The 27963-nt window shown below is 39.4% G+C and overlaps 1 long non-coding RNA gene across 5 annotated transcripts in view; it reads left to right on the top strand.

Moving 5' to 3' along the window:
• LOC129058619 (uncharacterized) overlaps window positions 1-27963 on the top strand; it is a 113974-nt gene that overhangs the window by 13163 nt on the left and 72848 nt on the right. For all 5 annotated transcript variants that reach the window (XR_010139229.1, XR_010139233.1, XR_010139230.1 and 2 more), the window contains 2 exons: window positions 15366-15609; window positions 20306-20430. This is a non-coding gene — a long non-coding RNA (uncharacterized LOC129058619). The remainder of the gene's footprint in view (window positions 1-15365; window positions 15610-20305; window positions 20431-27963) is intronic.

Raw genomic sequence — 27963 nt, 5'->3', positions numbered from 1 at the left:
ATCACTTATTTCTTCCTCCATCCATTACAGGTTTCACTTATCCACTGTCAATACTTCCACCGATATGCTTGCTTTCAAGGGTAATCCAGAGCCTCATTCTGAGGATTCTAAGCCTTCTGTTTCCCTGCTCTTATTGGGTTGTGGTTCTTATAACTGGCCAGTGACAGTTATTATGAGGCTTGAAAATACTAAGAGATGCCTTAGTGAATCTCCTGCATTCATAGACATGTTTCTCCCTGCCCACATTGTGTAGATATACTTCTTACTTCTCATGATTGGTTATCTAACTTCTCAAGGTTGATTATCTTAGCCAGTACAGGAACTCCTTTCTTTCACTACTGCTGTCAGGCAGAGTTTAAATTAGCCATATGGTAGATACGGCTTCTAGTTCAGTGGAACCACCACTGTGTCCCTGGCAAAAGTGTTCCTTCTCTGAGAATCAGGACCTACAACTCAGCAGAAATCTAGGGTTGTGGTACAGAAAGCGCTAATACTACAAGTGGGTTATTGAGTGTAATAATGAGAGGGGGCATTTCTATTTCTGCCTCTTTGTTCTTGGCCTTTGTATTCAATTATTGGAGACATAGTACCTTAGTCTAATGTCTTACTCTATTTAGGCTGCTATAAAAGAAGTACCCTAGACTAGGTGGCTTGTAAACAACAGATATCTATTTCTCGCAGTTCTGACGGCTAAGTCCAAGATTGAAGTGCTGATAGGTTTGGTGTCTGGTGAGGGCCTGCTTCCTTGTAGATGGGGCCTTATTTCTCTGTCTCCACATGGTAGAAGGGACAAGGGGTATCTCTCAGACCTCTTTTATAAGGACACTAATCCCATTGATGAGGACTTTACCCTCATGACCTGATCACTTCTCAAAGGCCCCACCTCCTAATACCATCACCTTAGGGGTTAGGATTTCAACATATGAATTTTAGGGGGTGAGGGGACACAAACATTCAGACCATAGCAATGCCATATGCCAAATATTAGTTTAGCACATATATACATATACCGAATCCTCAAAGTCGGTGTCTTAAATGTCAAGTGTGTTGTTTCTGAGATGGCACCATAGCTTAGCCTTTAACACATTATTCCTTTGTTCTTTTAGGTTGGCTGCTTCTAAGTGACAAACTCATTTGTTAAAAAGGCAGGGTGTGTCAATAATTTCATAAGCCTTGAGATTCATGTGGAGAATCTGAATATGATATTCTTAGCAGATAAAAATATTTATATTTGAATAGAAACATAAGAAACCAACAAATTCAACTGCCCCATTTTACAAAAGAAAAATAGAGGCCCAGAGAGAAAGAGCGACTTAATAGCTAATTAATGACTGAATCTATGCTAGATCCAGGCTTTCTTTCTAGATCCCTGAAAATATCATTATATCAAGCCACTTTTTAAACAAAACACATGGGTTTATCTGTTGAAAATTGAGTAGATTTCTAGATGCAAATCAGATTAGTTTCAAGGTAGCAAATAGCTTTGTTCCCCCTTTGCCACTATACATAGTAGAATTGTATTGTACTTCTGTGAAGTGGTTGCAGTTTTTTGTGTAGAAGCAAGGGAAACATTCATCTTTGTGTAATAGTTGCTTTCTATTCCTTCAGGGCCTTGTTCAAGCCTCACCTCCTCCAGCAAGCCTTCCCTAAATTCTTTAGTTTATGGCAACCTTTTCTTACCTCTCACAGAAACTATCGGTCACCTTTTTATTACTTTCACTGCAAAACAATTTTTACAAGTGAATGAAAATTTAAAAAAAACACATAAAACCCTGTCATTTCAACATATGAAACCAGTTTCATTTTTCAAAATTACATCTCACCTTTGTATGCATACATAATTTGTATAGCATTGGAGATTTTTGTAATCATGGCATAGATATATATTTGTAGTCATTTCCCCACTTGACATTAATGCATGATCACCTTTTAAAGTTGCTACATAATTTTCATGATTTTATTTTTAATGGTGTTTCTCATCACCTCTTGGGTATTTCATAGGCATTTTAAAATTAATATGTCTTAAAGTGAACTCAGCTTACCATTTAACACTACGCAACTTTAGGCGGAAAAAGTCTTCAACCTGTCTTTCTTTCATTTACTATCCCTACTTCAAGTCAGTCTATAAGTCTAGTCCTTCTACTGCCTAAATATTTTATAATTATAAGCTCTTTTTTCCAACTTTTTCACTGGATCGGGCTTCCTGAGGCTGACTAGTCCAATTGCAATAGGCTAGTTCTGGCTACTACTAGTAGGCAGTCTTTATGGTCGGTTTTTTGGATGGATGCCCAATAATTTGTTTTTAAATTAAAATTTGATCCTATTCTCTGCTTAAAAACATTCACTGGTTTTCCTTTGTCTGTGTAGAGGTTGTCAGTACTTAAAACTAGGGTTATTTTACACAAACATGTAGATTTCTGGTTTCTCAAGGAATTAAAAATCTGGCTGCAGTGTGCCTGCCTTCCAGGATGGCAACAGAAGGGTAAAGCTGAGTAGAGGCTGTTCCTGCAGACAGGGCAAGTGCTGGCAGTTTGGCAAAGTGCTCCCCAAATCTGTTTTGTTGATGTTAGCTCCATGGCTTCTAAGGGCTTTTGAGTTCAGGACTCCCTGCTGTTCTGGCTTAAGCCTAAACTTTTGTGCATGGCACACAAGATTCTTATCAGAGACCTTGCTGAGTTCTTTAGCCTTATTCTTCCATTAATCAAGACACAGAGAGTGGCTCTTCAAATGTGCCTTGGAAAGCTCCTCTCTCTGTGCCTCATGACCTTCACGTCTAGTGGAATCTCTTTTTCTTCCTTGAAGACTTTACTGCATTGTCACCTCCTTTATGAAGGCCTTCCTGACTTCCCAAGCCTTCCAGGTAGCAGAAGGATCTAGAAAACAATTCCACTTCTCACTCTATTCTACAACAAGTCTTTCCCTCCTCAGGCTAGGAAGGTAGGCCAAGAAACTTCTGCTTGCTGCTTTTCAGTGTTTCCCCTTCTTGCTTCATCAACTGCCCCTTTTTGTCAGGCTCTCTTCTCTGCTTTCCGTCTTCCTAATCCTTCCTTTTCAATTTAATTCAGCAAACTCATACAGAGGGGCTGATAAAGGCACTGGATGCTGGAGGGGAGTTAGTGAAGAGTGAAGGGCTCCTGTAGCAGGACGAGCTGCAGACAAAACTCCTCAGACACTGAGTTAAAGAAGGAAGGGGTTTATTTAGCCGGGGTCATCAGCAAGACTCCGGTCTCAAGAGCCGAGCTCCCCGAGTGAGCAATTCCTGTCCCATTTAAGGGCTCACAACTCTAAGGGGGTGGGCAGGAGAGGGTCATGATCGATTGAGCAAGCAGGGGATATGTGACTGGGGGCTGCATGCACCGGTAATTAGATAGATCAGAACAAAACAAGATAGGGATTTTCACAGTGATTTTCTATACAATGTCTGTAATCTGTAGATAACATAACCGGTTAGGTCAGGGGTCAGTCTTTAACTACCAGGCCCAGGGTGTGGCGCCGGGCTGTCTGCCTGAGAATTTCATTTCTGCCTTTTAGTTTTTACTTTTTCTTTCTTTGGAGGCAGAAATTGGGCATAAGACAATATGAGGGGTGGTCGCCTCCCTTATTCCCCTCACTTTGAGACTCTCATTCAATAGTGGGAGTTCTCACTTTCATTTTTACTACCCATGTCTTCTTGCAAGACAGATCAATAGTGATTCATATAGTACACTTTTGCTGAAGCATTTTGGTGAACTAAGGTAGCGATGAAGCCTTTTACCATTTGAAGAAGTACAGGTAGCAAACAAGGGATCAGTAAGCAGGTTCCTATTACTATTATAACTCTTATTATAAGAGTTTTAAATCCTTCTAGCGCTGGGAACTATTTTCCAAACATGGCCTCAGGATCAAATCCATGCCACACTTGCACAGGCACATGTGCCAGTTTTGTCATCTCTAACTATGTCTTCAACTACTTGCCCTTGACTATCTATGTGTAGGCAGCAATTAGTAAGGTTAAATTTCCTACAGACCCCTCCTTCAGCTGCTAGCAAGTAGTCGAGAGCTGATCTATTTTTATAGATAGCATTTCTCATCTGAGTTTCTTGCCAGGCCAGAATAGTCAAGGCTCTGCTGGTTTTATTAGGGATTATCTTTAAGACAACTTGTAACCATATGATTTGGTTGATCATGTAAATGGGGGTCCGGTATCCCCATGAGCCATCTTATGCCCAAGTAGCAGGCCCATAATATTGTATGATTCTCTCAGGGGACCATTTATCATTTTTTCAATTTCCTATAGCTATGCTTCTCTTTTCATGGGAAGCATAGACAGGGAAGCCCAGGAGTTCGCCTGATTTTATGGGCAGTAGGAAGAAAGATGGTTTAATAGTGCCAATAACACAACTACCTGCCCATTAGTCGGTAATTTGGCATAAGCTCTATGCCTACATATCCAGTATAATCCAGTGGGGGCTGTCCAGTCCCGGTGGGACTCCAGTTGAGTCCACACGGTTTGCAACTTTGGGAATTTACTAAATGGATTTCTCTCGTGTGATTTGAACTCCACTAAAGTGACTGTTTTTGTGGTACCATTATACAGTTTCTGTCTCAGACAACTAAGTTGTCCTATGAGGTGAGTGAATTCTTTTCTTTCTCTAGCTATGCAATATTGTCCAATAATTGAGGCTTTTAGGACCCAGAAATTATCAGGGTGATTCTTTTGAGCTGGGAATTCATCAGGAACTGGGTCTGTAGGTACTAATTCTTGGGCTTCCCATGGCAAGTGATCTCCTATTACAGTTCCTCCACATGCATAACATGACGTGACATTGAGAGACTGGGCTACATGCTTGGCTAACTGCAAAAACAAATTTCTTGTTTTTCCTGGAATTTCTGGTACTGGCACATTTAGTTCATCATAGAAAGTTTGAAACACTGGCTCAGGAGAGCGTTTGTAAACTTCTCCTCGAACCAAGATATTTACTTGAGGATCCAATCCGGCCCCATTGATTCCTAAGGTGACATGCTCCTCTTTTTTCCAGCGAGGATCAAAGGGATTGGTTATTACTAGCTCTAAGGGATTACATTGTCCTTTAGTACAGGAGGGGCCATTTTTTCATTTTTGAAGGTGGACTGGATCCTTTTCATTTTTTTTTTATCCAAGTGGCCTAAATGATGCAAGACCAGTATTTACATTTATTTCCACACAGTCTTAGTATATGACAGATGTACTTATTTTCTGCGATATAGCCTCTTTTCTAATTAAGAGAACCACACCTTATTCCTAACTTATTACTATTAATGACAGCACAGGCATCAACTTCTAAGGTGACTTGTTTGGGCACCCCTTTTTCTTCTGTTTTGGCTAACACTTTACTCATATCGTTTATGAGCCCCCACCAGTCCTCAGTCCTTAATCTTACTTTAAAAACTGCGGTCATGGGAGGCTCAGGTGGGTCATAACACACATCAGGTTGGTCATTTCCTGGGCTACATACCTTGTATAGAATAACATTATACAAACAAGTTCTTTTTAGAGTTCCAGTACACTTATAATAACCATAAAATTATAGGACCGTAGCAACCTTTTGTCCTACCTCAGTGACTTGATGTATACACTGGGAGCAGTCCTCAGTCTGAGGAAGGTCAGTTGAAGTCCTTACTGTAAAAGTCTAAATTTCAAGGAAAATGAGTCCCACGATGAGTTTTCTCATGCTTTGGCTGTGCGTGGACCAGTCAGCTTCCGGGTGTGACTGGAGCAGGGCTTATCATCTTCTTCGGTCACTTTGCAGGGGATGGTGAACCTGCTCCTGTCCACATACTGCTCAGAGTCTACTGATGTTTAAGGATGGTCTCAGAGGTTGGGCCTGCTAGAATAAACTGAGTCCAACACCTCTACACAGTTATGTTCCACTGGGCTCTCCGATACCAGCAGCAAGGTGGTGGGATTTAGGGTGTTGCAAACTTCAGTGGTTATGTGGGGATTTTCACATAGCAAGCTTTGGTACTTGGTTAATCTAGCATTTGTTCACTAATGACGTCTTTTGGTAGTCATTAAAGTTACCACAGCATGGGGGGCCTTTATATTTGGGTTTTGCCTAAGGGTTAGTTTATCTGCTTCTTGTGCTAACAGGGCTCTTGCTGTTAGGGCCCTCAGACCTGGGGGCCAGCCTTTGGAAACCCTGTCTAGTTGTTTTGAGAGATAGGCCATTGGCCTTGGCCAGGGCCCCACAGTCTGGGTTAAAACTCCAACTGCCATTTTTTTTCTCTTTCTGACACATAGAGTGTAAAGAGTTTTGTCAAGTCAGGTAGCCTCAGGGCTGGGGCCGACATGAGTTTTTCTTTTAACTCATGAAAAGCTCGTTGCTGTTGGTTTTAATAGATGTAGTTTATCTAATCTACATTTTTGTTAACTGTCACCTACCAAAATATTGACTCAAATCCTGCAGCTATTTGATTTCAAGCTTTAAATTGATCTGGTATTCTTCGTGGGACTCCAATTGTGTCTAAATAAAGATGAGAGTTGAAAGACCCATGAGGGGCTTCTCTCGCTTTACGATGTCTTATTTTTTTCCCTTCTGGTTGATGAAATGCCAGGGTGAAAGGGATAGCCAATTGGACTAAAGTACAAGTGCCACTCCAGTTATTCGGCAGAGTGCCCAGTAAAGGTCCACCACAATACCACTGCACATCTGCTCAAGGATGAACAAGGGCTGACCAATCGATAAGCTGTGAGCTTAAATTTTTAAGCTCACTGCATCCTTTCAGGTCTCCAAGGAATGCTAAGTTTCCTCCCTGTCATGAGAGACATGAAGTGAACTTAGTGTTGGGAGATGGAGGCTGGATGGCCCTTGGGGGCTGACCCGCAGGGTGCCGGACTTTGGGATATAGCAGAGAGAGCTTGGCACGACTTATTACTCCAGGCTGTAGAATCCTGGAAAAGAGCTACCATGCAGCCCACACCTGGTCGACTGGAGGACCACCTTAGTGGAAAGGGGACAATCTGGGCCTCTGGCCTGCCATGTGCACAAGCATAACAATTACTTTTGTTTAATGTGCATATGGAATATTTGATCCATTTTAACCAGGCATTTACATCTTGGTATCCTGTCTTAATTGCTAAAGTTTGTTTTAAGTCTTTAACTTCTATGATCCTCTAGTAAAATGAATGTATGGTTTCAGGAAATTACAAAAACTGGTTGGGGCAGTCTATCCTTGCCCTGTAGTGGTCCACAGAATGTTGGACCAACTATGGCATGAAAACTCTACATCAGGGGGCAAGACTCCTGGTTGGCACTGGGGTCTTTATCGAAATCTCCCCGGATTAAATGGTCCTAGTTTACTAACACCCAGTCTGAGGAGAGTCAGGAGGGACAGAAGTACTTTTCTGAAGTAGAAAGCTGTCTTTGACTTGGCAAGTCCCCACCGGGTATAACAAGGCAAGCATTAAATGCAATAGTTTGAGGGGAAATTGACTTGGTTATGTTAATAACTAGATGGTCAGCAATAGAATGAGGAAAGAAGAAATAGAATAGATGAAAAGAGTTAAATTTTTCTTAGCTTTAGTTTGATAGGGGTTTCCCCTGGGACTATGGCCCATGACTCTGGAGGGGGTGGCACTTTCTTGATTTGGGTGTGATGAGTCCATCCTTTTTTTTTTTTTTTTTTTTTTTTCTGTACAAACAGCAGTCTTGGTGGTTAGCAGCACAAGGTAGGGTCCTTCCCAGGCTGGCACGAGTTTTTCTTCTTTCCACCCTTTGATGAGAACGTGATCTTCAGGCTGGTGCTGGTTTACCGGAAATTGTGGGGGTGGTACATGTGCTAAAAGACTTTTAGTTTTTGAGAGAAAGGAAAGTAGAAGATAAACCAAGTATATAATTTTGAAGAAACTGACCTTTTGTTTTAAATGTGGGGATGTTGGCAGTGGACTTTATAGTCCTTTGTGCCTTTTTACTGAGAAATTTCCTTTAGCACCTATTTTTATTAGTTTTTAAACCAAAGAAAGCCAAATACCATTTTACATTTAACAATGCTTCTCATATGATTTTTATACCAGATAAGCTAAATTTTATCTTTATATTAGTTTGTTATTGATGTTAAACCAAATTTTAATAAAACCTTGTAGACATATTTGTCTAATTTTTAATGTTTGACCATAAGGTAAGATTTTGTAGACTCTTTTTAACCTTTTATAATTTTTGCTAAAGAGCAGTTTGGTACTTTAAGAAAAACCTGTTATGTTTTTACTTTAATGTCCAGTTCACAGAAAAACTGGATGATACTTCTTTAACTTTAGCTAATATGTTACACACAGAATTTTCTTTACAATTAACATTTTAAAACTTGCTTAAACCTTCAAAATAATAATTTTTTAAATTTTTTAATGTAGGTAAAAATGTACATTCTTATGCCTCCTTATAATCCTTTTACCAAAGGTATTTTTTACTTTTCTTATACACCTTGCACATAAACTGTTTTTTTTTTTTCAGTAGTTTTACATTCAGGAGGCCTAGTTACTTTTAAATTATACAACATTTTTTGCATAAATTCTTTTTTATAACATTTTTCTCTTTCATGACTTTCGCAGACAATTCTTCGACATACCTCAGCTTTCTGACTTATTACAAATATTTCTTACTTTAACCAACCAGTTGATTTATTTCAGGACAAGAATTTACCATATAATACTCCTTTTATATAAATTCTGCCCCCCCTTTTTTTCCTTTTTTTTTTTCCTTAGGATACTTCTGAACTGGTGAGGTCTGCTCACAATGAGGTTTCCTCTAAAAGTTATTTTTTTTGTTGTTGTTAGCAAAGCAGTTGCCACTACAGACTGAATGCATTTGGGCCATCCGCGGGTTACTGGGTTAAGGATTTTTGATAGGAAGGCCTCAGTGCTTTCGGGATAAGCCCTTGTTTACACTGACAACGAAGTGGTATTGGAGTGTTACAGGGTTACGGAGAATACCTTCAATTATCAATTATAGGTTTTAAATTTACCTTGGCTTTTAAAGGAATAGGGTACACTTTTTTTTTTCTTAACTGTTTCTATATCTCTCTTTTTCTCTTTCTTTCTCTCTTTGACTTTCCTTTTGCCTCTGTCTCTTCCTCTCTCTCTCTGCCTCTCTCTTTCTTTCTCTCTCTCTGCTGGTCTTTCCTTGCCTCTGCCAGCTGCTTATGCTGCTGTTCTCTCAACCACTGTGTGTTGGGGGCGGGAGGTCTAAAATCAGCTGTAACCAAGTGTCTACGTACGGGAACTGGTCTGGGTTCCCTGGCTTACAGGTTACCTTGTGCTATACCTTTGAAACAAGGGACCTGTCCAGGCTTCCTTCTAATGGCCAACCTACCTCTAATGCTGGCCAGTCTATCTTACACAGAGTTTTAAGTTTTCCTGGTGTCATAGTACTCCATAGTCTCTCCTAAATTCTTTTTTGAAAATTTTCAACATAGTTCCTAGTAGGGTGGGCTTATTTGTGCCTGACCTATGCTTCTTTGAGACAAAACACCATGCTCACACCACACGCACACCACAAAACAAAGAACGGGTGAAAAGGGCACACATACACTTTTGCAGTTTGCACCAAACCGAAATCAAAACCCAAATCAGAGTATCCAGAAATCCAAGCCAGGTCAAAACCAAAACCAAAGTATTAAGCAATCCAAGTCAAGTCAAAAATAAAAACCAAAGTGCCAGTACACGCACACCGTGGGTGATCAGGCCACGCTTCCACTCAAATGGAGTAGGCAAGTTCCTAAGACCAATCCTGTCAAGCAATTCAAATCAAGTCAAAACCAAAACCAAGGTGCGGATAAAGGCACGCCATGGGTGATGAGGCCACACTTCCACTCAAATGGAGTGGGCAAGTTCCCAAGACCGGTCCTGTCAAGCAATTCAAACCAAGTCAAAACCAAAACCAAAACCAAAGTGCCGATAAAGGCATGCCATGGGTGATCAGGCCATGTTTCCACTCAAATGGAGTGGCAAGTTTCAAAGACTAGTCTTACCAAGTTTTAGATGTCCAGACTCCAAGTGCCCGTTCCTTCCTGGTGTTCAGCCACTGCATTGATCCTCCACGGGGGCCTGCCACACGCTGCTCTGGGGAGGCGTCCCACCAGGGCAAGTGCCTACCCAGGAGCACTCTCAGGATCCGCGTCGCTCGGGCTGGTGGGAGTCCCCTGCAGGGATGTTCCACAGGGCAGGCTTAAGCCGCCTAAGGAGCTGCCTCGACCATCCGCCAATCACCTCGCTTCCCTGTCAGGGAACCAATAAATGTAGCAGGATGAGCTGCAGACAAAACTCCTCAGACACCGAGTTGAAGGAAGGGGTTTATTCGGCTGGGGGCATCAGCAGGACTCCTGTCTCAAGAGCCAAGCTCCCCGAGTGAGCAATTCCTGTCCCTTTTAAGGGCTCACAACTCTAAGGGGGTGCACATGAGAGGGGCGTGATCGATTGAGCAAGCAGTGGGTATCTGACTGGGGGCTGCATGCACTGGTAATTAGATAGATTGGAACAAAACAGGATAGGGATTTTCACAGTGCTTTTCTATACAATGTCTGTAATCTGTAGATAACATAACCAATTAGGTGAGGGGTCGGTCTTTAACTACCAGTCCTAAGGTGTGGCTCCGGGCTGTCTGCTTGTGGATTTCATTTCTGCCTTTTAGTTTTTACTTTTTCTTTCTTTGAAGGCAGAAATTGGGCATAAGACAATATGAGGGGTGGTCTCCTCCCTTACTCCTTGTGTGGCAGGGTTTAAATCCTGGTGGGACAAATGAATGTCTGGTAATGACAGCATGACCAGGTGCTGTACATGAGGTATATAGACAATGTGCTCTGAAAGGCTGGAAGAAGGGATTCTTTCTAGTCATCTTTGGCAAAGGGAAGGAGGAGGTGATTGCTTACATTTAAAAGGATTTCTTAGGAGGATAATGGAACCAGGTGTTCCTCATGACTTCATTTTATGCATTCTTTTCATCTCTACATAGCCTTCTTATTCACTCCAATATTTCATTTTAGAGTGTGGGAGTCAGGTGTTCTCTGGGTTTGAATTTTACTTCATTACTTTATATCCTTGTGAAATTAACAGGCTACTTAACCTTTCCATGTCTCAGTTTCTTCCTCTTCAAAATGAGAGAAATAATAGTACCTACTTCACAGAACTGTTGAGAAATTTAAATGAGATATTCATATAAAGCATTCAGAATATTGCCTTTCAAAAAATAAGTATGCAATGAAATTGAGGTATTATTAGCATTATTGTTTGGTAACTTCCCAATTTCTTATAATAATAGACTTGGAAGTCACCAGAACATAATGTGGGAGCACATGTTCTAATGTTCTAGTGACTTCCAAATCTATGATTATAACAATTTCAGCTGATATTATTAAGAGAAAATTTTGTGCAGTGGTTAAGTATGCAGACTTGAGCCAGACTGCATGGGTTCAGATCTGTTGCTTCCTGCCTTTGCAAGCTGCTTACCTTTTCTGCATTTGTTCCCTCATCTGGAAAATGGAAACAATAATAGTATCTATGATATAGGGTTGTTATAAAGATAAAGTGGGTAAATGTATATAAAGTGTTCAGAGGAGTGTCTGGCACATGGGAGGTGCTTTTTTTTTTAGTTACTTATTTTTATTGAGATAGGCTAAGAGCTTCATGTGTGTTATCTCAGGAATCCTGCCTGATCTATCTTTACACTATAGAAGTATAACAGTAATCCTTACTGTACAGGTTAAGAGACTGAGGCATGGAGAGTTTAAGTAGTTGCTAAAAGCACATACCTAGTAAGTGGGAGAACTAGGACTCAGAGCCAGGCATTTGTGAATATCTCTCACTTCCACTCTCCTGACTGCCAAACACACACATCCAACTGTCCAGGGAGCACCTCCTACAGGTTCTTTCATGGATACTTTATATTCAACATTTCCAAAACTGATCTTATCATATCCCTTTCTGAATCTGCTCCTTCCCAGGGCTCACTATCTTTGTAAATGGGGTCCTCCACGCTCTAGCTGCCCAAGCTGGAGAACTTGGGGTTGTGCTTGATTATTCCTCTTCATCCTCACCTCCTCAATCTACCACAATACCTGTTCCTTCTAACTCTTAAGGGTCACATATCTGTCCATTTTACTACACTTTCACTGCTACCACCCTAGTCCAAGTCACCATCATTTCGAGTAACTCAATTATCCTCCAAGTGAGTTATATAATTGCTTAATGAGGCACAGAATATTATTTGCACCTGGATTCCTTTTAAAGCACGCTCTATCTTAGTTGGAAGAATGACTGAAATAGAGAACCCTCCCTCCAACACAGACCCAACACTCAAGTCATATGACGGTTGAGAATACTAGGTAATATCGAGACTTCAGGGCGGAGGGAAAGGTTTTTGTTTTTGTTTTATGAGTATAGGGGAAAGAATTCTGTGGTTAAATACCCAGTGAGGAAGAGGAGGTTCAACACCCACTTGGATAGGAGGAAAGAGAAGGGAAGAGGAGCAAGGGTGAAGAGCCAGAAAATGGTAAGGAGATGGGGGCCAGTAAACATTCAAGGGATGGAGAGCCAACAAATATTTTTAAGAATGCTTCAGCTTAATTGTTACTATTATTTGCATTGCTATGGAATGATCATTCTTCTCCCTTATACAAATTTTCAAAATATTTTAGCAACTTTTCGAGATTACACCTGTTCTGTGGAAACTAAGGAGTGCTATGTTTATGTATGGGTTAGTGCAGTATGTCACAGAGGAATCATGAGCCCAGATGGCAAAGGAGGCTATGAGAAACAGGCCTGTGGGAATTTGCAGAAATTTTGGCGTAAAACCTTGGCCTTTTACTAGGCCATGGAATTGTTGCGGGCTCGAGGCAATTATTCCTACATCTCTGAAGAGACAAGGGGCCCCAGGCTAACATCTAATTTACATTTGATGGTACTCCAAAGTCAATACTTTGTGTATGATGAAATGATATCCAAAAGGGGCATGTAAGTTCAGAGTTTCTTTTCTTTGTGAAGACGTAGCTGAACAATTAGTTGTATTAATTTCAGGATTAATGACCTTTGAATAAATTAGAAACTGATTTGAAAATGGCATTCCAATGAACTAGATTTTATTCACAGGTCTACCTCTAACTGGGTTCTAAGAGACTTGCCAATGGAAAATTTTTAACTTTTCTTTGACCTCGTGTTCCTCACCAGTAGAATGAGGGATTTAGATCAATCATTGTTTCCTGAACTTTGATCCATCTAACAGTAGTTGTGGGAATTTTGATTTTCCTATCCACTTGTAAAAGATGTTCATAGACAGGATGGCTGTATGTTCAGGTTTATCTGGTATAGTCCCAGTTTATGTTTGTTTTTGGTATAGTTATTAACAGTGTCTCATTTTACTGTTGAAAATATCCAGATTTGGATAATAACATTTATAGTTACCTTATTAATAGGAGTTCCTTCCTTGAATAGAAAATTTTAGGTTAAATAATTTTAAACAGGTTTCTTGACTGCTAAACTTTGCAAATCCTTTATTATGCTAATGTGCCTTATGATTCTCCAAAAGAGGGGGTACGCTTTCTAGTATTTTGGCTTTGGAATTCTTATTTTGCTTCTTAGGGGAATTAGTTAATGGAACTTATTTCAGAAAGAGTACGAAATCATCTGAATTCAGCAAATACTTATGAAAGTACTATGTGCCAAGCCCTGGAAAAGGCAATGAAAAGATACAGTGACAATCCAGTCTGCCACAAAATCAGTTATAATCTGATCCATGTGAGGTGAATGGCAGTGGGGATTGACAGTACACAAAGAGTTGCAACTCAAGGTCACATTCTTGCTTTCATATTGTGCTATGATACTATGTAATTAGAGTCCAAGATAAGGCACAGTAAGTCCAAAGCCCAAATTAGTAGTATAATTTGTTAGCACTAGGTCAAGCAAAGTTTTCTTAGACTCAATACTGAATGAAAATGCTTGATAAATCTTCCAGAATATTCATACAGTGGCCCACAGAACCAGTATTTTCATGACTATGTAAGAACATCTTATTTTAAAATTTAGTCTTAACAGTTCCCAAGGGGAGATGATTGGTAATATTACTTCTAAAAAGATATTAAAAATATTACTTTGCTGTAGGTGGAGATTGTGATTAGAAATTTACTCCAAGATTCTTTTTCTTTTTTCTTTTTGAGATGGAGTCTCACTCTGTCACCCAGGCTGGAGTGCAGTGGAGTGATCTCAGCTCACTGCAACCTCTGCCTCCTGGGTTCAAGCGATTCTTCTGCCTCAGCCTCCTGAGTAGCTGGGATTACAGGCGTGCCATCACGCCTGGCTAATTTTTGTGTTTTTAGTGGAGATGGGGTTTCACCATGTTGGCCAGGATGGTCTTGAACTCCTGACCTTGTGATCCACCCACCTCGGCCTCCCGAAGTGCTGGGATTATAGGCGTGGAGCCACTGCACCTGGCTGGATTAATTTTCTAGTAGAATTGTTTTGGTTAATAATGATAGCACTTAATGATACATAATTTTTTTACATATTAGTTTATTTCTTATAACAACCAGATTGTATTAATATTTCCCCATTTACAAAAGAAGAAACTGAAACCTAGAGATGGTGAGTAATTTACCAAAATTTTAATTGCTGATTAATCTCAGAACCAAGTTTTAAACTCAGTTTTTCTTCAGAGCGTTCATCCTTCTTTGCCACTAAACATAAATGTCATCAGACATATGAGAGGGCTGATTGTGAACATATCTTCCCCCCTCAGAGCTTAGTGATCTCACATTAATACCCCGAAATCAGTCATGGGTACTTACACCATGGAAATTAGTAGAGTCTACAAATTAGAGCTCCTGTCACCACCCCCTGGGGCTGATTGTGAAACAGTTACCAGCACGTCACTGGCTGTATACACATTTGGAAAGCTGTTTGACTGAGTATTAGAGGTATTCACTTGGGGAATTGTTGGTACTGTTTACGTGTTTTATTAATATCGTTATCAGATGAGGATCCCTTTTGGCTTGAATTGGAAGAGGAGATACAAATGAGAATTCTCATGATTATTAAATTATTGGATCTGGGAGTTTTTCAGAAAATTTAGTACTTCAGACATTTTTTTAAAGAACCTTTGGGTAGGGTTATTTTCTAACCACAATTCTGCTCATGCTTCTTCTTAATTTCCAAAACCCATTATTTGCATATTTGTGATGACCATTATCACACTTTGAATTCATGTTGTAGTTATTTATATATGCATATTTCCTTCTGTTAGACTACAAGATCCATGATAGAATCCGTGCTATTCAGTACTACAACCCCAGAGAGTGTCTGGCACAGTGCTTTTTCAGTGATTGAGTTCAATGTTGATTAAATAAATAAATTTTTTTTTCTGTTTCAGATACTATGTGATGATTTAGATAGAATAGTGAAGAAAATAATTTAATAAAACACATAATATTCTGAATCATAAAGATTTTCTTAGAACAGACCATCTGGTGCATCAATCTACTGAAACCATGGATCCATTTATGATGTTAACTATTCTACACTTGAAGATGTACTTATAGCAAGAAAAGCTAAATAAATTACACCTGAAAGACTGACTTTTTGAGGGAGAGGGTACTCTTAAAACCTATACTAAAGTAAGTACCTATTAGTTTGTATTTGTACTGTTAGCTTGAGACATATCTTTTTGGCTCTTTTCTATTATTAACATGGACTTTATTAGCATTTAGTAAACCATTGTTTTTTTTCCCCAAATAGCCCTTTTAGTTTCAGGTTATAGATTCTATTTTGTCAGTTTTTTATGTTTTGACGATTTAGTTATTCAATTATTTTACATTAAAATTATTTTATTAAAATTTTTTTCCTTAAAAATATTAGGGATATTGTTTATAATAGATATGCTTTAGAATTGGTGAAGGGACAGATTTAATCTTTTCCCCTTGCCAATAACCCATCTGCTTGCTACTCAGCTATGGACCAATCATCATCAATGTAACCTGAGAATTTGATAGAAATGTAGTGTCTTGGGCCCCAGCCCAGACCTACTGCATCAGAATCTGCATTTAAAAAAATATCCCCAGGAGATTTGTATGAAAATTAATGTTTGAGAAAAGCCAATCAATTGAGTCTTTTTCTGAAATTCACCCTGCTGCAAAAGCAGCTGACTGTAATGTATTCTTCAATGCAGACCACAATTTGGAATTCTGATTTATTTGATGGCTTAATGTTTATTGACTGCACCTGGTGTGCTAGGTACTGCAAGGAAAATACAAACCAACCAGTCATTGTTCTGCACTTACTTTACTCTAAAATAAGAAGATACAGACAATTTGCTATTTTTTCATTCCTTTGTACTTTAAAAACATATACAGATACATTGAAAGAAGAGAAGAGTTGAGTGGGAGAGACGGTCTGGTTAAAATCCCACTCAAGAAGGATGTAGCTCACTGTTAAAATAAGAGTAGATGAGGGATGTTTCACATACAGATAGAAATGGAAGGAATTTTGCCAATTGTCTAGCTGTTTGGTCTGGGGAAAGTACATCTGTATGGCTGAATTTTGTGTAGACAGAATATCTGGACAATTGCTTGCATTTTCCACTTCCCCTCCAGATGTTTAGCATTGTGTTGATGTAGCTCAAGCTCTTTGCTCTCAGACATTCATGAATTTTTAGTAGAAAAAGTTCTAAAAGCACTGATTTCATGTCGACATTCCATTCCTCACGAAAATTATAGTGTTTAAAACTAATATTTGGTCAAGTTTTTCCCCCTTGAGTTAAATTACCATTTATATAGTGAATTTAGAAGACATTCTTAGTGAATGTCATTAGGATGTGAGGAAATAGAAAGGATTTTGAAAGTGTTCAGAATATGCCACCCCCAAATGTGCCATTTTGGCATAAAGATTATTTTAGACTGAAGTCAATTGAGAATCAACAAATGCAGGAAGAGGTCTCTGTTCCCCTTCCTTAGCTACGACCCAAAAGGCACAAGTTTCCCTTTGTGAAGGTGCTCCCTACCTCCTAAACCAGGAAGAAAGGAGCAACTGTTATTACCGGAGACAGAGTTTGCATGGAGATGAGTCTGCACTAAGAAACCTTACTAAAATAACCCTTATCTTCCATTAGTTTCTCCTATATATTTTCCGGTTACTTTCTCTCAACTTGTTGTTCCTTGAAGCCCAAGCCTCTTTCCATTGTTGAAATGGCATATAAGTCCCCAAGTCTAACTGCTTCTTTGAGTTTCACTTCTTGTCTACGAACTCCCATGCTTGTAAAACGGTAATAAATCTATGTAGTTTTCTCCTGTGAATCAGTCTTTTGTCAGTTAAATTTGCAGAGTCTCAGATATTGAAACTGAGGGTAGAGGAAAACTTTTTCTTCTTCCACAGTTTGAACTCTGCTAGTACTTCCTTTAAAAAAATTTAATAACTCATTTGAAAAGAGGAAAGGAAGAAATAGAGAAGGAAGGAAGGAAAGATAAAAAGAGAGATATGAAGCATGTTGAAAGTCTAAAGCATCAATAGAGATGGAATGAGAGTTTTTTGGAATTAGCTATTTATTCATCTGTTTCATCTAATCGTTACTCAAACTGTCAATGACTGCAGGCCTGCTATATGGAGAGATTATTATTGTCACACTCAAAGCCTGCAGTGAGGTCAGCTGTTGGATCAATAACAACTCTGCTTCCTCAGATAACGAATCTAAATGAGAATTGCCACTGTTAATCAGGTATCTTGAAATCCTTCAACAGGGCACGGTGATAAATGATTGCTGACTATTGTTCTCCTTTTAACCTCAGTGGACTTTGCTCACCTATATTTTTAATTAACTAATTTAGTTCAGGACATTTAAAATGCTCAAATCCTTTCAAAATTCTCCTGAGGGAAGTTATTCCTGGAGTAGACATCAGGACAAATGCCCTTCCTTTCTTTGTAGAGATATATTTAGCACATTTTTATTTTTTCTCAGAGGAACACATTTCCAAGGAAGACTTTGGTTTCACATTTCACTTAGCAATTAGTTCTTTACCTCACAGAATGACAGCATTTTAAAATTCAGCAAAAATATACAATGTTCTTTACGGAGTATTAAACAAAAGTCAAAGCTTTGGAAAATTACAACCTTCAATGCAAAAGGATATATCTTCTGCTTTTTTGAAAGTCAATTAATAATGAAAAGTCTTTTAGAAAAAAATGTTGAGTTAAACTGAGGTTATGAACAAGTCTTAAAAGCCTTAACAATTAAAAGATATTCTGAATGTTAAGAAGACTAAGATTTTAGCAGTTACGATTTTATTTTATTTTATTATTTTTTGAGATGGAGTCTCACTCTGTCACCCAGGCTAGAGTGCAATGGTGCGATCTCAGCTTACTGTAACCTCTGCCTCCCAGGTTCAAGCGATTTTCCTGCCTCAGCCTCCTGGGTAGTTGGGATTACAGGTGCCCACCACCATGCCTGGCTAATTTTTTTGTATTTTTAGTGGAGATGGGGTTTAGCCATATTGGTCAGGCTGGTCTCAAAACCCAGATCTCGTGATCTGCCCGCCTCAACCTCCCAAAGTGCTGGGATTACAGGCATGCGTCACCATGCCTGGCCAGTAGTTATGAAAATTATTTATGTTTACTTTTTTTGTGTGTTCCTTGTCCTTTAACAAGTATTAAACAAAAAATTTAAAACAAGTTGGCATCTTCTTTACAACATTGAGAACATCTCATGATCTTATTGCTGTCAAGTAATTTCGTAAAGCTAGGATTGATTTTGTAGTTAACAGAGGTAAAGGGCATTCATCTGCATTTTCACTTTCTAATGCATCTCTCTCATATTTAGAGAATGAGACTGTGACCAAGACAATTGAAAACAGTTGATTATTTTGTCTTCTTTTTTTTTTGAGATGGAGTCTCGCTGTGTCACCCAGGCTGGAGTGCAGTGGTGCAATCTCGGCTTACTGCAAGCTCCGCCTCCTGGATTCACACCATTCTCCTGCCTCAGCTTCCCTAGTAGCTGGGACTACAGGTGCCCACCACTACGCCCGGCTAATTTTTTATATATTTTTAGTAGAGACGGGGTTTCACCGTGTTAGCCAGGGTGGTCTCGATATCCTGACCTCGTGATCCACCCACCTCAACCTCCCAAAGTGTTGGGATTAGAGGCGTGAGCCACTGTGCCTGGCCTATTTTGTCTTCTTAACTTGATTGGTAAATTAGCAAATGTAGTTAAAACACTGTGTGGAATGTGGGGGAAAAAAAAGAATAGTCACAGCCTCTCACTGAAAACTTCTGGATATCGATTCCAGCCTTCCATCTCTAGAAACCTTCCTGTCCATATGAGGTCTGAAAAAAACATTTTCATCCCTTTTGGTTAACTAAATGTAGGATATTTTTGTTGTTACCATTTATAGCATATATGAACTGCCATTTCTAAAAAAAAAAAGCACTCCAAAGTGTAGTGTAAAATAACAACTGTGAATTCAGACAGAATTCTATAGAAAAGGTTTATCTCTGCTGCATGAAGTCTCGGGCTTCAACTGGGAAGACTCAAATGGCTGGTCTGTGGCTCAGATGAATGGGGGCTTGAATTATTTGGCAACCTCTTTGCTCACATGTCTGGCATGTTGGCTAGGATGGTGTAAAGGCTGGGCTCAGCTGGAGCTATTGATAAGAATGCATACACATTGCTTTTCCATGTGGACTGGGCTTCTCATTTTCATAGTGTAATGACTGGGTTCTGAAAGAAAGAAGCCCAAGACAGGGCACCAGGAGAGTGAGAGCTCTTAGAGAGACAGGTGAAGCTGCATGGGTTTTTGTGACCCAGGCTTGGAAATCACAGAATGTTACTTCTGTTCTATTCCATTGATTAAAACAAGTATAGGCCTGCCCACATTCAAGGGAAGATGATACAGGTATTAAAGCAAACTAAATATGTCCTGAGAAGGATTCCGTACTTCTATATTTGAGTCCTTGTGGATGAATTGTAACCTAGCTTAATAGTCAGACAAAATTGAAAACCTATCTTAACAGTATGCACCTGTAACAACGGCTGAGTGTTGGCCAATCCCAGCGGCCATACTTCAACTATTCATGGACTGTTGAATGTTCAAACTGCATTCAAATATGGTTACACCTCAGGGTTTCCTATCTCACTGTTTCTGTACCTCATTTCTGATTCCTATACGTCACTTAACCTTTTTTGTCTATGAATTTTTTCTTACCACGAGGTACCCCTGCGGTCTCTGTGAATCAGCTGTGATTCTGGGGGCTGCCGGCTTCGAGAATCGTTCATTGCTCAATTAAACTTCTTTAAATTTAATGCAGCTGAAGTTTTTCTTTTATCAGATGGTGTCGGAAGCAGGATCCAAAGAAGAGCTTCTAGTGACCTCCAGGAGCGCTGAGTGAACACTCGAGGTACCAGCAGGACCCACTTGTGTCCATGGATCTCTCAGAGCGGCTCCGGATGGTGGGTAAGCTCACTCTCAGATTTTGGAGCTCCATGGATTTGTGTTTTGAGCTCTCTGAGTTTCTTTGAGCAAATTTCTAATCCAAACTGGGTTTGGAGTCACGAAACAAACTGGACTGGGTCCAGGAAGATATTTGATCTGGGAATTAACTGGTTTGGATCCAGGTAGAGGCCTCTTAGATCTGACTGGGTCAGAAAGGAACTAGTAGTAAGCAGTAATATTGCAGGGGTTATAATTTTGGCTTTTGAAAATTCACAGGGATTTTTGTGTTCTACCGCTTTGTTTCATTTTTCTTGTGTGCTTAGGTAGAAACAAAATTATTGGCTAAGTTAATCAAGAGAACCTGAGAGTAAAGCCAGGAATTTAGGTAAAAATGGGATCCTTAATTTCTGGAAAACTGAGTTCCTTTTGGTTCATACATTAGGCCTTGGAGGCATTGAAGTCTTATAGAAATGGCAAAACCTTACTAAAGATTTAACTTACAGTAGCACGTTCTGAATGAACAGCAATGCATTGAAGTACATTTAAAAAGGAGGGTTCTTGGTAAAGTCCCTTTTGGCTAAGAACAGGTTTGGCACTACAGGATGTTAACTGCTATTCCTTTTGGAATAATCTGCCTTGCACTCTTTGCTGTTGGCTGTGGGTGACGTGATTAGGCATGTACAGGATTGTGGGACATGGGGAGCTTTTTCCTCCCCAAAAGGGGAATCTTGAAAGCTGATGGGATGGCTGGAAAAGATCCCTTTGCTACTGAGAAGCAGCCACCTCAACTTTTCAGTGTTGCTGCAATGGGTGGGTCTCTCTCTGGCCTCCCTGATCACTTAGCCTTCCCCACCCTGCCACAGACAGTGCTTTTCTCTCTCTCCTTTCCCTTTCCTATCTTTTCTGTTAGTCAGGGCAACCATCTTGCCAAGAGACCACATGTTGAAACTCCTGGTCGGAGGTTGGATTAATGATGATGGGGCCCAACCAGGGGCAAATACAAGCACTGCCAGTTTGATATTGGGTGCTAAGCAGTGTGGCTAATGTTTATGTTTTATCGCACATATTTTACTCTGGCCAGAACAAAAAGAGATAATTTTCCTTTATGATGTGGCTTGGCCCCAGCACACTGGTGCAGCAAGCTAGGTCACTAGGGCTGCTCAGGGAAAGGGAAACCAGAAGCCTGGGATGCTGGCAAAAGGGTAAGAATTTCTTACCAGTCATATTTCTGGCTTCTCTCTCTTTGGGCAAATGGTTGAATGAATGGTAAAAATCACTGTTTATCTCTTCTGTAAAGTTTTGATTAATGCAAAAAAGAGTTCTGAAGCTAGCCTTAAACTGTTGTATTTGTGCTATGAATTCATTTTTCTGGGTCGAGGGGTACCTTAGGCTAAAACATGGGCTTAGGACCCCATAAGCTCTCTGCTCAAGAGACCCAGCAAGCTGGTCAATAACAAACTTTCTCGTAGGTCCCTGAAACAAACAAAAAAACTGGATGGAGTCTCCATCTTGTTTTGTGTCCTTGGGAACTTGACCTTGTAACCACATGGTGGTATGTTCTCTTGGTCTCCGCCTTCCAGGGAACAGGAATTTTAGGGTTTATGTCATAGTTAGCTCTAAAAATTATCTTGAGTAGCTAAAAGCCTTTGCAAGCTCAAAATTAACTACTCTAGACTCCTTCTGGGAAGGACAGTAGAGACTGCACTGTGCTGTTGCTCAGTAGTTATGATTTTGGCCTTTCACACTGGCTGTCTGGGTTTGAGTCCGTGCTTAGGAAGTAAGTCCTTTTGGTTTAATATCTGCATAATCTTGTCTAGTCTCTTCTCCTCCATGGATTGGCTTAAATTTTCCTTTCTCTGAGCACCTGGGAGGTTACCTTTGGTAAAGTTAAAAAGCCAGAAATATCAGCTGGTTGGCCTAGCTACAATCAGGTTAATAAGAAAATTTTAGAAGGACTTTATCAAAGAGTGCTGTGGTTAAAAATCAGTGTAATTAAAAGTGGATGTTCAAGCTTTAACAGCCTGGACTCTTTAGGAATAACGGAGGCACCAGAAACCCCTTTTCTGGCTCTGTTCTTCCAAGGTCTCCACCCTAAAGCCAATAACCAATAAGTAACTTAAAAACTGGCAAATGAAAAATCTTGTGACTACTGTAGTAATCTTCTGTCTGCCTATGTAATTATATATGTGTTGTGTGTAATGTTTATATAAAAGAGCTCTAACCAATTGGCTTAAAGAAAAATAAGCATTTAAATCAAATATTTTGAAAGCAAAATAAAAACTGTAATACCTTTTAGTTCATGTAACTTTAGTAATCTTTGGGAAATAAAAACAGCTTTAAAGATTATTCATAGGTTGGGCACAGTGGCTCATGCCTCTAATCCCAGCACTTTGGGAGGCCGAGACAGGCGGATCATGAGGTCAGGTGATTGAGACCATCCTGGCCAACATGGTGAAACCCTGTCTCTACTAAAAATACAAAAAAATTAGCTGGGCGTGGTGATGGGCACCTGTAGTCCCAGCTATACGGGAGACTGAGGCAGAAGAATGGCATGAACCCAGGCGAGCCGAGATTGCACCACTGTACTCCAGCCTGGGTGACAGAGTGAGACTCCATCTCAAAAAAAAAAAAAAAAAGAAAGAAAAAGATTATTGATAAAATAAAGACATTTTGTCTAAATTATGCAGGTCAGATATTAGGTTTGCTAAATGCTTTAAGGTCATAAACTACTTTGACTTTTGAAAATTATTCAATTTATTTTGGAGACATTAAATTCTAAATAAGGCCTGGGGAGATATGGAGTTAGCCATGCCTCCTAGCTATGCAAAGAAGGTAACAAAGAAAAAGTATTTTACATAAAAAAGGATGCTGTATGGTAAATTCTTGTTCTAAAGTAAAATGACTGGTTGTTTTGAAAGAGGGATGTTTACAAAAAATTAGCTGGGTGTGGTGGCACGTGCCTTTAATCCCAGCTACTTGGGAGGCTGAGGCAGGAGAATCATTTGAACTTGGGAGGCGGAGGTTGTAGTGAGCCGAGATTGTGCCACTGCACTCCAGCCTGGGTGACAGAGCGAGACTCTGTCTCAAAAAAAAAATAAAGAAAAAGAGGGATGTTTAGGGCAAGTCAGAAAGTCTAAACATGTCATACATGGTCTGTGTAAGTTGTGAAATAATTTATGAAAAGAAATGTGTGCCAGAAATATTGTATAATTTAAAGGTGATTAGGTCTTGTAAATGCTTCATAAAATGCCACTATGAATCTTAACTGTACAGCTTGCCTGTTTTACAGCTAGGTAAGGCCTGGGACATATGGAGTTAGACACTGGAAAGATACCTTATCTGCTTTTCCGTCTAGGCCTTAGGCTCCACACCTAGTACATAATTAAAATCCCTTACTTACCAAGGTTTCACCAAAAATAAAAGTCACTAAGAGTTAGCGTTGTAATATGTAGTTGAGACTACTGGAAAAAATAGGTTTACATGCAAGGTGTTTAAGGAGAATGAAATGTGTTTTTTGTAAGAGATTATAAGAAAGTATGGGAATGTAAATTTTTGCCTAGGTTAGAGGGTTAAAGGATTGTTTTAAATCAAATAAAGTTTGAACAGTTTGTAGAAGGTTTATAAAAATTATAAGAGATTCTATGTGTGAACATATTGGCTAAAGTTAAAATGGCATTATTCAGGTTTTTTTCCCCATAAATTGGATATTGGAATAGAAGCACAACAGAGTTTTCTTAGAACATTGTTCTGCTCTGAGAAAAAAATTGTAAAGTGTTATGAAAGATTTATAAAAATCTTACCTTATGGTCAAACTAATTAAAACTGAATAGATTTATAAAATGTTATTTAAAAAACTAGCTTTAACATTAAAAACACACTGATGGAAACATAAAATTTGGTTTTCTCTTTTAAAAAGGATTTTTATGTAATGTTAAAAGATAATGAAAGGTTTTTGTTTTTCTTTTAAGTAAACTACGAAAGAAAGTGTAGGTGGAAGGGAAGTAAAGGAGACAGAGTCAGTTGGCCTCATGCTACCTTCATTGGGTCTTGTTTGGAAAACTGAGTCTCCTCTCTATCAGACTAATGTTTTTTCCTTTTTAAAATTTTTGAGTTATCATTTGGCTAAATGAATGACTTATGGTAACCTAAGATTCTATTTTATAATATCCAATGTTTTAAACCTTTGGCATTTAGCAAACCTTTCAAAATCAAGCTCTGGATTATCATGCTAAATCAGCCAATAGTAAAATTGTTCAAATATACAGTTTGAATGAACTCCATGGTCTAAGTCACATTACCTATGATAACCCATTAGTTATCAGTTCTATGTATCTAAACTGGAGAAACAACTGGTATTGAAGAGAATGTAAGTCCAATGTTAAGCATGGACTCATGAAGAACCAGGACAGCTGCCTTGTCCTTCCTGAGTCCTTAAGCTTTTGTTATTAAAGGTTTTGCATTCCATGACTCATCATGGAACAGATAAAATAATCCAAATGGAATATGTTGATGTGGTGACTTACAAATTGTGGAAATAGTTTAAAACCAGTGTTTGGTTCCATGTTCCTGGGAAAACAAGCAAAGCTTCAGGTACATTTGGCTACCTAATGGGCCATTTAAACATTTATAAAGGGATTCCATTCAATTGTCATTTTCAACGCATGTTTTCTGGTTGTATAAAAGCTTTTCCATGCAAGAGGGTTGATGTTATAACAGTAGACTGTTATGCTACAGTGTATTTTCACCAGATAAAGAAAGTTTTTTTTTTTTTTTTTTTTGAGACAGAGTCTCACTCCGTTGCCCAGGCTGCGGTGCAGTGGCGCAATCTTGGCTCACTGTAACCTCCGCCTCCTGGGTTCAGGCTCCTGCCTCAGCCTCCTGAGTAGCTGGGATTACAGGTGTGTACCATCACACCCAGCTAATTTTTGTATTTTTAGTAGAGAGGGGTTTTACCATGTTGGTCAGGCTGGTTTTGAACTCCTGACCTCATGATCCACCTGCCTTGGCCTCCCAAAGTGCTGGGATTACAGGTGTGAGCCACCGTGCCCAGGACAAAGAAAGCTTTTTATGGCTCACATAAAAAGGACAACAGCTTCACAATCCAGAACCTGAAGGTTGAATTTTCTGAGAACATCAGAGAAAGACTGTCCTTGCCATCCACACTACGGCAAAACTTTGGAGGCTTGAACCTTGAGTTTGTGATCTCACAACTGAGAGGGGTCCCTTCACACTCTTGGAACTGTACACCCATTGGAACCCTTAAGGTGAAACTAACCAGGAAAATTTCTCCCCAGAAGAAGACGGCATCCTTGATGTGAATGGCTTTTCCCAAGGTCACGAATCAATACTTCTACTATCACAAGAGTCTTATCTTTGAATAATTTTTCCTTGTTTATGCCTCTATGAACAATAGAAATGGAAAGGGGGTCCATTATGTGCACTTATAGGGTATACTTTTATTTGTGAAGGATTTTGCAGCCCGCCTTATACATGAATAACCTTATACTTTAGTAGATAAAAGATAAAGGCCAATGTATGTGAGAAACTTTAGTGGTACATAAGTTGCCTCATAATCAGTCAAAACTCTTCTTAACCCACATCTTGGATTAAAGAGAACATTGCCAGGAGGCCTTCACTCTTCTAGAAGGACATCATTTGTTAGGTCCTTTTTCCATGGTTTAGAATAAAAGAGGCAATAATTATAAATGTCTCCCTCATAATAGCCTCTACAGCAAATGATACTTCAAAGGCTATCATTACAGAACAGACTTTAAATTCTCTTGTGAAAGTTATGCTAAATAATAGAATTGGCTAAACAGAAAAGTACCTGTACAGCTGCTGACACTTATGGCCTATGAGAAATACATCAAATGTATATTATAAAAATTCAGTTGTAGGGGATTAATGAAAAGACCACTTAGTCAAGTGAGTAGACTCTTCATTTAGCTCATTCTTGAATCTATTTAATTTTACATGGTTTGGTTTATAGGGACCCCAGGTAAGGAGCATACTCAAAACTCTTGGTATCATCCTCCCAATAGTCAAAATAATAGTCTCCCTGGTGTGCTGTATTCTCTCAAAAGTTTATTTTTTATTTTATTTATTTATTTTTTTGAGATGGAGTCTCACTCTGTCACACAGGTTAGAGTGCAGTGGTGCGATCTTGGCTCACTGCAACCTCTGCCTCCCAGGTTCAAGTGATTCTTGTGCCTTGGCCTCCAGAGTAGCTGGAATTACAGGTGCCCACCATGCCTGGCTACTTTTTGTATTTTTAGTAGAGATGGGGTTTCACCATGTTGACCAGGCTGATCTTGAGCTCCTGACCTCAAGTGATCCGCCTGCCTTGGCCTCCCAAAGTGCTGGGATTACGGACATGAGCCACCACGCCTGGCCTATGCTCTCAAAAGTTTTAAATATTTGCATGTAGCCATCTCTAGAATGTGAAATGGTCTCTCTTCAACTGGAATGACAAAAGCTGAAAGAAATGTGTGACCATGAGGACACCATAACCTATGAATGACGTGCTGAGATGGGAAACCCAAAATGATGGTAACTGAGACTGGTGCTAAGGCCTTACGTTTTGGTCACACTCTCACCTAAGTGAGAACCTGGCCAAAAACGGGGAATTTTTTTAAAACAAAATTATGTGAGGCCATTATTTTGGACTGAGCTCATACACTAGGCCCCAATAAACCAAACCAAACTAAAATAGAGTCACTTGTGCTAAATGTGACATAATCAAACTAAGGCTTTAAGAAAACACATAGATCCTAGAACAGACCAGTCTTTGTTTTTGTCCTGTAAACAGGATATTCCAGCATAAGGAGGTGCCCTCTACTTAGTCCTTATTCTCTTCTTGCAAAACCCACTGTTATACTGTTTCCCAGTGGGTTTCAAAACCATATAAATACACTTACAGTAGTGATAGTAACATCAATGACTAAGGTTTTGGTCAATCTCTCAAAACTGAGAAAATGTCCAAAAGGGGGGGAATTGTTAAGGCAAACTAAATATGTCCTGAGAAAGACTCTGTCCTTTTATATTTGCATCCTTGTGGATGAACTGTAACCTAGCTTAATAGTTAGACAAAATTGAAAACCTAACTTAATAGTATGCACCTGTAACAATGACTGAGTGTTGGCCAATCCCAGTAGCCATACTTCAACCACTCATAGACTGCTGAATGTTCAAACTGTGTTCAGAAATGTTGAGCTGTAACCATTCTCACTGTTTCTGTACCTCACTTCAGATTCCTGTACATCACTTTACCTTTTTTGCCTATAAAATTGTTCTTTCCACGAGACACCCCTGGAGTCTCTGTGAATCTGCTGTGATTCTGGGGGCTGCCCAGTTCATGAATCATTCATTGCTCAATTAAACTCCTTTAAATTTAATTTGGCTGAAGTTTTTCTTTTATCCCAGGTCTCACCTCTTTATAGGAGTGATATAAAAAATTTGTGGTCATTTTTTAAAAGCACCATAGCACCCAATTCACAGGTTTTTTTTTTAAGAGATTTTTTTCTTTTTCTAATTATCTTACAAAAAAGAAGATAT

The sequence above is a fragment of the Pongo abelii genome, chromosome 2 (genome assembly GCF_028885655.2).
Source record: "Pongo abelii isolate AG06213 chromosome 2, NHGRI_mPonAbe1-v2.0_pri, whole genome shotgun sequence".
Classification (NCBI taxonomy): domain Eukaryota; kingdom Metazoa; phylum Chordata; class Mammalia; order Primates; family Hominidae; genus Pongo; species Pongo abelii.
The sequence above is the reverse complement of the archived record's forward strand: the minus strand, read 5'-3'. Positions and strand labels throughout refer to the sequence as shown.